General features: G+C 44.3%; 1 long non-coding RNA gene across 1 annotated transcript; it reads left to right on the top strand.

Annotated features, from left to right (window-relative positions):
• Positions 1 to 1,409: 1,409 nt before the first annotated feature.
• Positions 1,410 to 1,969, top strand: LOC133653136 (uncharacterized). The gene is made up of 3 exons (XR_009826666.1): positions 1,410 to 1,430; positions 1,605 to 1,663; positions 1,901 to 1,969. It is a non-coding gene; the product is annotated as an uncharacterized LOC133653136 (long non-coding RNA).
• Positions 1,970 to 9,627: the final 7,658 nt, after the last annotated feature.

The following is a 9,627-nucleotide window of genomic DNA, read 5'->3' as shown; positions in this document are numbered from 1 at the left end:
CACATGCGTCATATTGGCCTACTTTTAGCTATGTAACAATGCAGGATTGACTCCCCAAGTATTATCCAAGACATTTAGTTAACTACTTAGAGCGATATATGTTGGCGCTAGAGAGTTTTTCTGACAAGTTTGGCATCTGATCGCATGTTCTTTCTGACACGTGTTTATGTTATTCCCCTCGGAATGTGAAAAAAACATGAAAACCAGTAATACATTTGCAGATACAGAACTTGCACACTGTGACAATAATGGTATTATATGATTGTGTTATCAATAATTTTTTTAATTTTTTTTATTTTTATTTTTATTTTAATCAACATAAAAAAACACAAGATACACTTACCATTAGTGCATCAACCCAATTAAACCTCCCTCCCCCATCCACACTCATCCACACTCATTTACACAAAAAGGGCTGTCTCTTTCCGTTATTAAAAAACTTCTTGTTCCTACAATATAGAATAATATAGTCTGCAAGGGTTACAGTCCTTAAAGTACACCTGATTGTGTGTGCTGCTGGTCCACTAACATTTTCATTATTTACTATTTTTTATGTAATTGTTTTTATATTGTTTTACTTTTTCTTTTATTCAAGAAAAAGTATTTTTTAAATTTATTTATCTTATTTTATCTTATCTAAAATAATAAAAAAATTAAAAAATCAATCAATCATTTTTTAAAGATGTTATAATTGTTTACTTAACTTCCCCGTCATTGTATTTTAAATCCACTTCCAAATCCTTCATATTATTTTATTAGAAAACACTATTTAAAAGTAGGCCCCTAGGTTTGAACGTGTGAGTCAATTGTGTGTGTCCTGTGATGGACTTGTTACCTACCCAGGATGTTTTCCTACCTTGCCCAATATTTGCTGGGATAGGCTGCAGCACCACCTGTGACCCTGATTAGAGGTAAGTGGTGCCTTAGGTAAGGATGGACAATGGTTATTGCAGGACATCTTACACAATAATCTCTTGTTGCGATAATATTTCCTTTGCCTGTGTCTCCATTTTTTTTTTTTTTTTGCTACAGGTTTCTCTGCAAATCATTTTACAAGATACAACTTTTCTTCAGGAAATTTTAAACATTTCATGCAGTTGCAGCTGAACATGGAGCCCTCCAAGGCTAATTTTTATTTATCCAATTCATCTTTAACATTGGGTGTCTCAACATGATAGCAAACCCATCTGGCTGTAGCAACCTTCACAAGAAAATGTTTCTTGGGGTTGATATATTTTCCAATGTATATCTTAGGAGAGACCAGATCCTCCAAAAAACTAAGGTTGTGTGTGGATAGAAAAGAGGCCAATGATGTCTTCACTGAGTTCCATGCCAGTGCCATAGGAGCCCACATGGGACAAAAAAAGACCAGAGACGCCATTTCCAGGCGATATTTCTGGCCTGAAATGGTCGCGGACATTGATAAATGGGTAATTCAATGACACTTGAAGCAAATTCGCTTTTTATATAATCCTACTAGAAGTTTCCTTTATTACACAGTTTTATAACTGGTCCTTATGTTATTTCACAGAATATGAAATGACAGTCACCAAATGTTGCCAGCTGATGGTAACGTTGTTCATATGAATTGTGTTCTTTTGCAGGTGCGTTTGCCAGGCCAGCCAGCCCATAGTAAAAAAGGAGGTGGAATACACACCTAAAGGTAAATATATTTTATATATATATTTTCTTCCTTGGTTTTGCTCTGAGTCTGAGGGTCACAGAGGAAGCTGTAAAAACATGTCAATTGAAATATAAGAGGAAGGTTAATTACTACTACACAACAGCATGTTAACATATTAAAATATGTATATAAAATATTTGTATTTACCCAATAAATTATTAAACTGTCTCCAATAATTCTGCTCCTAATCTGATGTTCTTTATTCTACTTTTTTAGGTCAAACACCCATTTGAGCTTATAGGCATGGACCTGGTGGGAAAATTAACCAAGACAAAAAATGACAATCAATATATCTGTGTCATGATTGATTATCTTACTAAATGGCCACAGGCTTATCCACTAAAATCCAAAAATGCGGCAGAGGTGACCGAATGCATTATAAAAAAATGTCATCAGTTTGAGGCACCAAAAAGGATATTGACGGACCAAGGCACATAATTTGTCAATGCGGTAAATATGGAAACCACGACAACTATTTGACTGAATTCATGTGTACATTGTAACAGCTTCCAAATATTAGTGTTCCCACATTCATTTTTACATATAAACTTTTCTGTGGTTAATACAAAATGCTACATATCCTGCAAAAATGCTCCCTTTTATAATCCTGCACCTACCAAACAAAATATATAATCCAAGCTATTTTTTACTGTGTAAGACGTATGTGCACTCTACATTTACATATTAACAGGAGTGTGTGTGCCAAGCTGGGCATCCAGCGGAGCCTCTGTGCCCCCTACCATCCTCAGACTAATGGTTTGGTGGAGAGGATGAATGGGACCATCCAAAGGTGAAGGAAATATAGCTCCTACCTTTTCTGGGGTCAATCTATTCATTAAATATGATCTATGTGGTCTTCCGTTTACGCTAGTACAATTCAATTGTGAGGTTTTTGACAATTGTAATTTAAAATTTGAATATTTTTTATTTTCCAGGGCGCTCAGCAAACTTGTGGGCACAAAACCAGAAACTTGGGACGAATATCTAGACGCCATTATGTTTGGGCTCCGAACCAAAAAACAAATTACGACGTCATACTCCCCTTTTTTTTAAATGTTTGGGAGAGAAGCCAGCTACCAATCAGAGGTCCCTGAGCACTACAGGGATAGTGAAGAAATCCTACCATGATTTAATTACGAGTTTCAATAGAAACTCTGCTCTGTAAATGCAACCGGAAACAGTGTTAATGCAAAGGCAAACAAGCTACACTGTGTCCTGTGAAAAACATTTGAAAAAAATTCCTGCAAAATACTTTTTTGTTCACATCGACTACTCCACGAAGAACATTCCCATACCCGCGCAGAATGACTACAAGCTAAGGCTCATAGAGAAGACGGAACACTTCCTGAGAAGGATGCGGTGGAAAGCACACTTTTTCCTCCACCCTGAAACAAAAGGAACACAAAAGAAAACTTACGGATTTAAATCCACCAAGAACCCACCCACAGTTGAGGAACTAAAGGATTTTGAGAACGACATGCTCAAAATGATACAATCAGTCAAATTCAAGCCAGTTCGCAACCCACTCCTCACCAAGCTGAAAAATGACACGGAGCGCATCAAGAAAGTAAGCAACCTCATCATATCTGCCGACAAAACCACAAGTTTCTACAGAATGAACATACAAGAACATAACACTTTACTGGACAGAAGCATCACCAAATCATACAAAAAAGCACAACACTTTACAGAACATCCACCTGGAAAACAAACGGATCGCGGCTGAACTGGACATCGAGGACAGGGTGGACGCTACAGCCAACAAGGAAGCCTTCATCACATTGAAGGACCACAAACCCAACTTCGCAAATAACCCATCATGCCGACTAATAAACCCAACTAAATCCGAAATAGGAAAAATCAGCAAAACAATCCTGGACAGAATCAACACAAAAATTACAGACAAAACACCACTCAACCAATGGAGAAATACAGCAGCAGTAATCAAATGGTTCAGCAACATCCAAGACAAACAACAGCACAACTTCATCTCCTTCGATGTCGAAGAATTTTACCCTTCCATCACACAAGACCTACTGACCAAAGCACTAGACTTTGCCTCGGACTACGACTCAATCACAGGCAACGAAAGAAACATCATCATCCACGCAAAGAACTCCATACTCTTCCGCAACGGTACACCATGGCAAAAAAAGAACAATTCAACATTCAACGTCACTATGGGGAGTTTCGACGGAGCAGAAACGTGCGAACTTGTTGGGAGTTTCCTCCTCTCCCAGCTCGCTAGCCTCAACCTGAACCTTGGTATTTACCGTGATGACGGACTGGCAGTGTGTCGCGCCTCGCCAAGGAGCAGCGAGAATACCAAGAAGCGTATATCCGCCGCCAGTTTCAGCTCTTTGATGAAGATAAAGATTGAAAAAGCCAACAGGGGTAAAAGTTAGGACCACAGTCCAGATTGTGTGTGTGTGTGTGTGTGTGTGTGTGTGTGTGGGGGGGGGGGGGGGGGGGGGGGGGGGGGGGGGTTCGATGTTTATGTTTAAGTATCACTGTAAACATTATCATTTATCATTTACAATCACTGTAAACATTATCATTTAAGGGAAGAATGTAATACAAAATATCAATACAAAGTGTCAAGACAGAATAAAAGCGTCTGCCAAATACTTAAATATAAACATATATAAACACCTGAAAGTCTTTATATCAGCTAAAATTCTGTCTTACCCAACAATGTTAGTATTTGAATATTGTTACTTGAAGACTTATTCCTGGTTGCAATTATACTGTTAAGAAAGTATTGTCTTATACTTTGCCTAAAATGAGAATGCAACATAATCAGTGGCGGCTGGTGAATTTTGTTTTAGGTGGGGCTGAAAGTTTGTAAACCAAACCCCTGTAGGGGGATCATCCTCCCCCAGAAGATTTCTTTGTGATTTTCACATACAAATGAAGCATTCTGGTGCATTCTGAAAAATAATGAAGACAAAATAGAACATTTCATAGGTTTGCAGAGAACTATATACAATATGCACACTGAACCAATAGTACTTCCTGTGGAAGGAGGTCAACACTGATCTCTGCAACATCATAGAAGGGATCAGAGGCACCGCCATGAAGAAGTTGGAGAGAATGGGGGATCTAATCTATGCCTATGGAGTGGAACGGTTTGGAGTGGTCGAAGGAAAACGATCTGCTCCATCAATCCCCACTAAGTCCAGAAGACAGACAGAAATAGACCGCCTAGTCAAGGAGAGGAGACAGCTGAAGAAGCAATGGAGGAAGGCCACAGAGGAGGAGAAGGAGGGCATAAACCTGCTGCAGGGAGAGATCCAGAGTAGATTTGCAACACTGAGGAGAGCGGAAAACCTTCTGAGGAAGCGCAGAAGGAAGGAGCAAACAAGAACACGCTTCTACAAAGACCCCTTCAAATTTGTGAAGAGTCTGTTCACAAAGGAGAAGTCTGGAAGTCTCTCAGTGTCAAAGGCCAACCTGGAAGAACATCTGCAAAAATCCAGCACAGACGACCGACACCATGAAGAGGTTACACTCCCACCTGACATGCCACCAGTCAATCCACCAGAGCACGATCTAGACATCAGCCTACCCAGATGGAGTGAAGTAGACAAAACCGTGCGTACAGCAAGGGCCGCATCAGCTCCAGGTCCCAACAGAGTTCCATACAGGCTCTACAAAAACGCACCAGATGTCCTGCGCTTCCTCTGGAAGCTGATGAGAGTCGTGTGGCAAAAGAAGGAGATACCAACTTCCTGGCGAAGAGCCGGTGGAATCCTTATCCCCAAGGAAAAGGACTCATCAGAAATCGGCCAATTCCGCCAGATCAGCCTTCTAAATGTCGAGGGAAAAATATTCTTCAGCGTGGTTGCTCATAGGCTGGCAGCATACCTGCAAAGAAACAACCTGATTGACACATCAATCCAGAAAGCAGGCATCTCAGGCTTCCCCGGTTGCATGGAACATACTATTGTCATCTGGCATCAGATCCAGGTTGCCAAGAAGGAGAGAACAGACCTTTATGTGGTTTTCCTGGATCTTGCCAAAGCCTTTGGCTCAGTCCTGTGGACAGCTTTCGACTACTTCAGGGTCCCAGCAGCTCTCACAACCCTTGTCAAGGCCTACTTCCAGGACGTCCAGCTATGCGTGACAACTGCCGAGTACACCACAGCATGGCAACACCTGGAGGTGGGAATCATGGCCGGCTGCACCATCTCCCCGTTGGCCTTCACCATGGCCATGGAGGTGATCATCCGGGCATCGCGATGGGTGGTTGGGGGACAGCTAATAAGACCTGGCCCGAGGCTGCCGCCTGTCAGAGCCTACATGGATGACCTCACAACACTCACCACAACCAAGCCTTGCACTGTACGGCTTCCGAGAAAGCTCCAAGAAAACATCGAGCTGGCTCGCATGAAGATCAAGCCAAGCAAGTCCTGAAGCATCTCTATTGACAAGGGGAAACTGTCACACCACCGCTTTCACATTGGTGAGGAACCTATTCCAACAGTCTCCGAGAAGCCTGTGAAGTCCCTAGGTCGTTGGTATGATGCCTCCCTCAAAGACAAAGAGCAGGTAGATCAGCTCAGGAAGGAGGTAGATAGCGGCCTGGAGAACATCGACAGAACCCTGCTTCCTGGCAAGCTGAAGCTCTGGTGCATGCAGTATGGACTACTTCCACGCCTATTGTGGCCACTAACCCTCTATGAAGTCTCGCTCTCTAAGGTGGAAAAGCTGGAGAGACTGGTTAGCTCATATGCAAGGAAGTGGCTTGGCCTTCCCAGGTGCCTCAGCAGTATTGGACTCTACGGCAAAGGAATTAGAACTGCCCATTTCCAGTCTCTCAGAAGTCGACGGACAAGTGTCAATGCCCTTCCTCCTTCGTCATCCCGTTGGCAAGCAACAACATTTGTCCGGGAGGGCGAGGGTCAAGCCAACCTCACCCCCACAAGACCAGACACTGGACAGCTAGGCGGGGCACGGGACTGGAAACTGATGGCAGACCTGGTCCAGAGACTCTGCTTCCCAGTTGAGATTGCGTCCACCAACCTGCGGCCAGATCTTGTTCTGTGGTCAGCTTCGCTCAGGCTCGTGTACATCATAGAGCTCACGGTGCTCTGGGAGAGTGCAATGGAGGAAGCCTACGAGCGCAAGAAGTTGAGGTACACTGAGCTTGCAGCCGATGCGCAACAACAAGGCTGGAAAGCGAGGGTACGCCCAGTGGAAGTAGGCTGCAGAGGATTCGTGGCCACCTCAACATCCAGGCTCCTCAGGGAAATGGGAGTGCAAGGGAAGGCCCACCGGCAGGCAGTGAAAGACCTCTCAAAAGCCGCTGAAAAGGGGAGTCAGTGGCTGTGGGTCAAGTGAAGGGACTCCACCTTGGCTTTCAAGTGAGTGATGGCATCTAGGGAGTGATCCTGGGACGCTGGGACTCACTGCTGAACCCTCCGGAGGTGTCGTGGGCCTATCAGCGAAACGCTGAGGAAGGGGGGCGCCCACTTGATAACCCAGAGGATGCCTTCACTCACTTGACCATCCCACAAAGTCGCATAGGTGTCTCAAGTATGCATTAGGGGATTGTAACATCTAGTCCTACACAACAGATCTTACTTGTGAAAAGTAATCCCCCGATTCCTATTTTCAACAGTCCGTTCATTTGAGCAGGAAAACACTGGACACCAGCCTGGCATCTTTGTTTTCTACCTGTCAACTGTTAGTTTAGGCTGCTCGCCGGCTCCTCATCACCACTTCAAGATGGCGGCCGAATTTCTCGCGTCACAGCAGCCAATGCGGCGTCTACTTATAAGATGTCTATGCAATCACCTGTGTCTAATGGAGGAAATAGGAAACAGGAGAGAGGTCAGGTTGGTGTCGTAGTATGGGTTGTAATGATCAGACGGTTTATACAAGCAAAGTGTTTATTCCGACTAGCCTCAATCTAGTATAGGATTAAATGTGTCACAACATCAAGCGTCATTACGTAGCATCCGGTCGGGGACATCCTATATCAAAATAAAGGCATAACAGATAACACCACATCTCCCTTTCTAGAAAACTAAACAGACTGTAACAATTACAGCTGTATGTCAGATAATGTAAAATCTGTAAACCTTTGCATGAAATATAACGTGTATTCACTCAGAATGGAATAATGCACTCCTAAGACTTCTCAAGAAAAATAACAAAAGAAAACATAGTCAGGCAATATCTTTGGAGGCAAATAGTGTAACCATCAGAACACAAAACATTCAACAGTCTTACTTGTTTCACATCGTTTTTTTTCTTTTCACTTTTTTTTCACATTTGTTTCGCTCTTCCCCTCCCACGGTTCACAAGTCCAGTCTGTGAGGTTTTCTCACCACTCTGCCACACCTAGTGGTAGGACCATTTGTGTGTGTATGGACGGGTGTAAGTGCCTTGGGAGTCTGTGTTGGAGGTGACTTGGGGCGTTCTGGAGAACCCAGTGTGGGCTCACCTGATTGGGGTGGAGTGCTGGGTGTCAGTGTGTGAGGTGTGTGCGGAACAGTCTCTGGAAAAGGGACAAGGTGGTGTCTATTCCTTCTGATCGTGCATGTAGGGCAGTCCACAATGTATGAACGTGGGGCAGAGCGGGATGAAACCACTGTGCCTTGAGACTTTGTATTTGTAATCCACACTGGTTGACCTGGAGTGAGTTGACTCAGATCTCTCACACTGTCTTTTGTTGAAACTTGCAGTGTCCTTTACTCTCCTCTCCCTTTCTCTAGCTGCGACGGTGCTGTCTGGAAGCTCTGGAGTTAGGAAAGATGGATGCTGGGGCAGTGGAGTGCGCAGTCTTCTGCCCATGAGGAGTTGAGCAGGACTGTAGCCATTTGCGAGTGGTGTAGCTCTACAAGCCAACAGAGCTAGATATGGATCTTTAGCCTTCTTTAGCAGGTTTTTCACGGTCTGCACGTGACGTTCCGCCTCTCCATTATTCTGAGCGAACCTAGGGCTACTGGTGGAATGAGTGAACCCATAAGCTGCTGCAAAGTCCTTGAATTCTTGACTGGAGTATTGAGCTCCGTTACCACTGAACACCGTGCCTGGAGAAGATCGACTTGAGATACACAATAACATCCTCAGATCGTGTGGAAGTTAGCTTGGCGATCTCTACAAACCTAGAGTAGTAGTCCACTACAAGTAGGTAGGTGTCTTGGTTGAGTGAGAATAAATCAGAACCTACTTTTTGCCAGGGTCTCTCTGGGAGCTCACTGGACATTAATGGTTCTACCGGATTGGCTCGTTCTTTGATGCATGTGTTGCAATTTCTCACCAGCTCGTTTAGTTGGCTTCTTAAGCCAGGCCACCATACAGCCTCTCTGGCCCGCTCTCTGCATCTGGTCATCCCCTGATGTCCCTCGTGAAGTGCTTCGAGGACAGAGTTGCGCATCGCTGTGGGAATAACTAGTCTAGAGCCCCTGAGCAGTAGTCCATCATGTACTGTAAGTATGGTTCTATCAGGCCAGTAAGCCTTCACTGGACCTGTGAGCTTGCTGCGGTCAGGCCATCTTATCTGACAGTATGACATGACCTCTGAGCACACACTGTCTTGCTGCAGTTGTCCTCTCAGTTGAACCAAGTACGTTGAGCTGGCGGGCATGTTGATGACGACTTCATCTGCGTAGATGTTTGTGTCTTCCATTAAGTCTCTGTCTGTCAGTTTCATGCTTCGGTTTTGGCTGACAGGCGAGCGTGAGAGAGTGTCGGCTGTAAACAGGTCTTTGCCAGGGGTGTGTGAGATAGTGTAACTGTACCTCATGAGTCTGAGTCGGAACCGCTGGATTCTGGGAGGAAGCTCAGTGAGTGCCTGGTGACCTAGCAGGCTGACAAGTGGCTGTGGTCAGTTTCCATGGCAAAATGCCTCCCAATAAGGAACCCCATGTCAATCCTAGCGCCTCCTTCTCCACCTGGGGGTATCGCTGTTCTGTCTCTGTCATGGAGCGTGA

Source organism: Entelurus aequoreus, linkage group LG07, assembly GCF_033978785.1.
Source record: "Entelurus aequoreus isolate RoL-2023_Sb linkage group LG07, RoL_Eaeq_v1.1, whole genome shotgun sequence".
Taxonomy (NCBI): Eukaryota; Metazoa; Chordata; class Actinopteri; order Syngnathiformes; family Syngnathidae; genus Entelurus; species Entelurus aequoreus.
The sequence above is the reverse complement of the archived record's forward strand: the minus strand, read 5'-3'. Positions and strand labels throughout refer to the sequence as shown.